This window comes from Poecilia reticulata, linkage group LG16, assembly GCF_000633615.1.
Source record: "Poecilia reticulata strain Guanapo linkage group LG16, Guppy_female_1.0+MT, whole genome shotgun sequence".
In the NCBI taxonomy this organism is placed as follows: Eukaryota; Metazoa; Chordata; class Actinopteri; order Cyprinodontiformes; family Poeciliidae; genus Poecilia; species Poecilia reticulata.
In genome coordinates, this window is record NC_024346.1 from 385,841 (window position 1) to 391,378 (window position 5,538).

General features: G+C 51.6%; 1 protein-coding gene across 1 annotated transcript in view; it reads left to right on the forward strand.

Moving 5' to 3' along the window:
• The window catches only part of col6a4a (collagen, type VI, alpha 4a), a 58,163-nt gene that overhangs the window by 2,205 nt on the left and 50,420 nt on the right, over positions 1-5,538 (forward strand). Inside the window, exon 2 of the mRNA XM_008430656.1 lies at positions 1,058-1,112. The gene's annotated coding sequence lies outside the window, so the exon portion shown is untranslated. The remainder of the gene's footprint in view (positions 1-1,057; positions 1,113-5,538) is intronic.

Genomic DNA, 5,538 nt, shown 5'->3' on the forward strand with positions numbered 1-5,538 from the left:
TGTGTGTGTGTAGGTGTGTTTGTCCTGTGTGTGTGTGTGTGTCCTGTATGTGTGTGTGTGTGTGTGTGTGTGTGTGTGTGTGTGCCTCCTGCAGGCCTTGTTTGGTCAGAGTTTACACTTCCAGCTCTCGGTCGTCAGCCGGAGCCGGCGGCGCCAGGAACCAATCAGATTACGATCAGCAGGATGAAGGTTCCTCCCTTCATCATCATCTTCAAATCTTTCTGCTCCAGTTTCCACTGGAAGAAAAACCTGAAACTGTTTGTTAACTACAGAAAGTTTAGATCAGAGAAATGTTGGCGCAGAAGAGCAGAGGCCCTGCGGAGTTATTTAAATATATCGGTGGGTTTATTTTGGCGGGTTCAGCCCCCTGATGGAGCGCCTGGTTCTGATGGTCAGAGCCGGACCGGACCTGGAGCGTTTGTCTCCAACACCTTGAATCTGTTCCTGTTGTCTGGTCTGAACTCTCTCCTCCGTTAGGTGCGGCTGCAGAGGTCAGAGGTCATGTTTATGGGTCCTCCAGTCTGATGAGTGTTTTCCTGTTTATGCTGCCAGGTCCCAGTTCTTCATGCTGTTTACTGGGAGCTCTGGTCCAGCTGCTCACATTCCAGTCTGAGAGCGATTCAGGAAATGGACCTCAGGGTTGAGTGGGCTCGTTGGGCCCAGACCGTCTGATGGCTCCAGCCTCAGTCCGGGCCCAACGAGCCGCCGCTGCCTGAAGCAAAGCCTCTTTGCCCGTTTCTCCACCTCACCGGCTGCCATCTTGTTTCTGTGAAGAACATTTTACACGTTTATCTGCGTCTGATGAACGTTTCCTCTTTTTGCTGCTTTCTCTGCTTCGCTCTCGTTGCTGCTGTGTTTCCATCTTTCCACAGATCATCAAGAGGAAGCGGCTGGAACTCACCATTTCACAGGTGGATGAGAAAAAGAAAACTTTCGTTTCAGGACATTAAAACCTTGTAATCCCTGATCTGCACCTGAAAGTGAATATTTCAGATGTCTGCGGTTCTGATCCGATGTTTCGGTCTCATTTGTTCACTGCTGCGTTCTGGTTTGGCAGGACGGTTGGAGGCTCCTGCTGTGCTGCTGTTGAGTCGGCGCTGAACCTGCACCAGGTACCGTTTTCATTCCTGTCACCTGCAGAGACGGCGTGGTCGACGCTATCGATCGATGCTAACCACGCTGGCTGTTGCACCTGCTCGCCACCAGGGGGCGCCTCTGAGTCTGAGGCAGCACTGAGGCGGCTTCAGGCAAAATATTACAAAATCAAATGTGAACAAAATGTTAAAATCTGCACAGAAACAGTGAAATATGAGCTGCAGTGTTTAACTTATAAAAAAATATGTTTTTTACATATTTGTTAATATTATCATTACAATCTGTGGGAAAAAACGAGCTCGTCTGCTTCCCCCAGTGGTAACTACAGAATCCACCAGAGTCAGAAACAACCAATCAGAGCCAGGAGGAGGGTCCTAGTGCTGTCAATCACCCTCGTGCTCACTGCTCCAGCTACGAATGCTAACACTAGCTGATCCTCCTCCTCTTCCTCTCCTCTTCCTCCTCTCCTCCTCTTCCTCTCCTCTCTTCCTCCTCTCCTCTTCCTCCTCTCCTCTTCCTCTCCTCTCTTCCTCCTGTCCTCTTCTCCTCCTCCTCTTCCTCTCCTCTCTTCCTCCTGTCCTCTCCCTCCTCTCCTCCTCCTCTTCTGTCTTCCTCCTCTCCCTCCTCTCCTCTCCTCTTCCTCCTCTTCCTGTTCTCCTCCTCCTCTTCCTCTTCTCCTCCTCCTCTTCCTCTCCTCTTCTCCTCTTCCTCTCCTGTCTTCCTCCTCTCCCTCCTCTCCCTCCTCTCCTCTTCCTCTCCTCTCTTCCTCCTGTCCTCTTCCTCTTCTCCTCTTCCTCTTCTCCTGCTCCTCTTCTCCTCCTCTTCTTCTCCTCTTCTTCCTCTCCTCCTCTCCTCTTCCTCTTCTCCTCTTCCTCCTTTCCTCTTCCTCCTCTCCTCTTCCTCTCCTCCTCCTCTTCCTCTTCACCCAGCAGCTGCTCCATCAGAACCGTCTCTCGGTTCTCAGACCGATTAAGCTATTTTAAGCTATTAAGCTATTTTTCCCGGTTGGTTCAGGTTCTGATCCGAAGCCTGGAACCTCCTGATGGTTCTGAATGGAGATGTGGGAAGTTCTCACAGATCCAGATGTTCCAGCTGTCAGAAACAAGGAGCTGCTGCTGGTTTGGATCTGGACTGAACAGAACCGCCGCCGTGCAGCTACAGCAGCTGCTGCTGCTTTGGACCGGAACCGAAGGGCCTGCAGCATAGGGCAAGCCGTTTTATATTTAATAACATCCTGGAGCAGCTTCATGCYGTTAGCTCGGCAGAACCATGCAGCAGAAGACCGAAGGTTCCTCCACGGTCAGAATAACCGTTTTATAAAGTCCGTCAAAAATGAATCGCAACAATTTAGGTCAAAATGAGTTAAATATTTAGCTGGACATTAAGCTAAAAACGAAGTATTTAGATGACAAACGGAGCATCCAACCTGCTGGCTAAACAAGCAGCCAGATATTTAATGGACCAGCTAGATGTTTGGCTGACATGTTGAGTTGGACGGATTAACCGTGTTTATCTAAATTACTGCCGTTCATTTTCCACCATCCTTACAAACCGCAGCCCATAATTTGTGGCCAATAAATTTGTAAACATCTTGCCGTACTGATCCCGGTTCAGCAGAACCGGCGGAACCGGAGCGGTTCTGCTCAGATCCGTTTCTTCGTCAGGCAGATAGATGACATCACTTCCTGTCTGTGATCTGGTCTTTGGTGGAATAACTCTCCCTGGTTCTGGTCCAACCGAGACCCACAGCAGAATCAGAACCGGTTCTGTAGTCAAGGTGGACCGAGCCGAGCCGGCGTGGCAGCAGCACGTTGGACCCGACTGTCCTGCTTCCGTCTGGATTAGTTTTTATTCTTCTGACTCATTTATCTTCTTCATGGGATAAAAATCCAGAACCCAACAGAACCAGAACCGACAGACGTTTTCTCTCCGAGTCCAGAACAAACACAGCGACTCACAAGGAGCCACTTTGGTTCTGAGGCTTTAATTGGTCCGTTTCATCATCTCTGACTGGCAAAGCAGAGCGTAAAAACCAAAAACATCTCTGAGCCAACGGATCAGAACCTGGCGGGCCTGTGATCGGCGTGTCGTCGGGGGAACCGCTGCGGCGCTGCGATGGGACGGGAAGCGGCCAGCTGTCTTTCCTGACGCGTTCCAGGGAAAAGCTGGGAATCATCCAGAAACAACAGCGGCCTGTGAGCCCAGCTGAGGAACGAACTTCAGGCTCTCCGCTTCTTCCTGAACGCATCACTGACAGAACACAGTGAGGTTCTGCTGTTCTTACTGGGTCCGTCTGTTTCTGAGCCTCCAGCAGGGGGCGCTTTAACGTCCGCCAGGTTTTTCTGAACCACACAAAGTTTCACAACAGGCTGATTTCTTTCTTCCTCCAGCTTCTGTCCCGTCTTCACAGAGGTTCTGGTCAAATACGATTTGGCGGACGGCTCCCCCTGGTGGCCCGGAGGACTTCGCTGCCGTTTGTGGCATTTTTCCTTTTGTTTCTTTTTATGGTTGCTGCGTTTTCGTTGCTTTTGTTTTGTTGCTGGTAGTTTTTGATTCCATTTCCTGTGATGTCAGCATTTTTCGTTTGCAGCTTTTTCTGTTGCGTTTTGTGTCATTATGGTTCATGTTTGCAGCGTTCGCCGCTTGCTGTGTGTTTGTCAGCCACTGTAGATAAATGCTACATCCATGTAGCATTTATCCAGGCGACGCCCCCCGGTGGTCAGGAGGACTTCTGCTTGGTGGAGCGTTTTATACTCACTGCCGTTTCTCATATTTTTGACATTTGGCTTCCTGGACATGACAACACTGTGATGTCATCGCTGTGATGTCATCAGGACTGTCCGATGGTTCTGTTGGACCTCAGGGCTCAGATGTAAACCACATCCTGACAGCAGTTTACTCTGGCCCGGCCCGTATACCTTCCATACGACGTGTTTGGATTATCCAGAGAGCAAACATCTGGCGCTGCAACGGGCCAATCAGAACCGCCGCGCTCCAGATGTTACAGAACCTCCAGGTTCTGGTTCTGGACCGCTCCTTCCCATCAGAGTGGGATAGCAACAGGGTTCTCTCCTTGCCATCAGAACCACGTCCATGTCTGGACCGGACCAGAACCCAGCCGCCCCAGAGGTCCGGTTCAGAACTTTTCCTTCCTTTCAGTTTTTGATAGTTTTTCTGAAATAATTTTCCGTTTTCGTTTCTAATCTCGTTTCCGTCTGGGGCTCCAACGTTTACCTGCAGCCTGCAGGTTTGGTCAGCAGGTTGTCATGGAAACGGTTACTATGGGAGACGACCAGGACCTCTCTCCTGGTCCTGCTGATTTCACTGCCGATCGGATCAGAACAGAACAAGGGAGGAATGATGAGGCTGTAATGAGGAACATCTGCAGGCCGGCCTCAGATTGGACCAGAACCAGAGCACCTCGTTCTGGGCCCGGCCAGCATCAGAACCGCCTGACGTCCTTCAGATCCTCGGAGCGGGACTCCAGCAGAGATCAAACGGGCCGGCGGTGCAGACGCACACTCAGGTCCAAACTGTAAACATGGCGGGCCGCCGGAGGTTCTGGAGGTTCTAGTAAACAGAGCTGATGGGTAAACAACACAGGGGCCCCAACGGCCCGCAGGGCTCTGATTGGCTGCAGATGGACCCCCCAAAGGGGCCCCAGGACTAAACAGGCTCAGGACTCACAGCCGGAACCGGATCGGAACCAGACCAACGCTGGAACCGGACAGACTGGGCCCAGTGTGGGCGAACTGGGCCGGCTGAGAGCAGCGGAGATGTTCAGGCTGGTGAAGCAGCAGAAGTTTGTCCATGAAGCTGATTCTCAGGAAGGATTTTCTGCTCATCCTTTCCGTGGCGAGACGCCGCCTGATGCCCTCAGACCACAGGAAGTGGAGCCGCTCAGCAGGAAGTGGAGCTGCCTGGCAGTAAATGCAGCCAGATGCTGAGGCTCAGCGCTCACCATGGAGAAACCATTAAGGCTCATTAAGCTGTCAGAGCCACAGAGTTCCCTGCTCTCACCAGCAGGAACCCAAGTTGGGCCCACAGCAGTCTGGAGTCGTTAAAACGGCGGGTTCCTCTTGATCGGTAAACACCACGACTGAAATTCACCAAGAGTCTGAGTGCTGCATAGATCTCCTCACATAGATCTCCTATTGAAGCTTCAGAGAGATTCAGATATTTGCTGAGAGCGACTCAGAGAGGAGAGGACAGAGAATACCAACTTAGTGAGGAGTTGACCCCGTTACTAGGGGTGTTGACCCCATGGTTGACCCTTTTACTAGGGGTGTTGACCCCATGGTTGACCCTTTTACTAGGGGTGTTGACCCCATGGTTGACCCCGTTACTAAGGGTGTTGACCCCATGGTTGACCCCGTTACTAGGGGTGTTGACCCCATGGTTGACCCCGTTACTAGGGGTGTTGACCCCATGGTTGACCCCGTT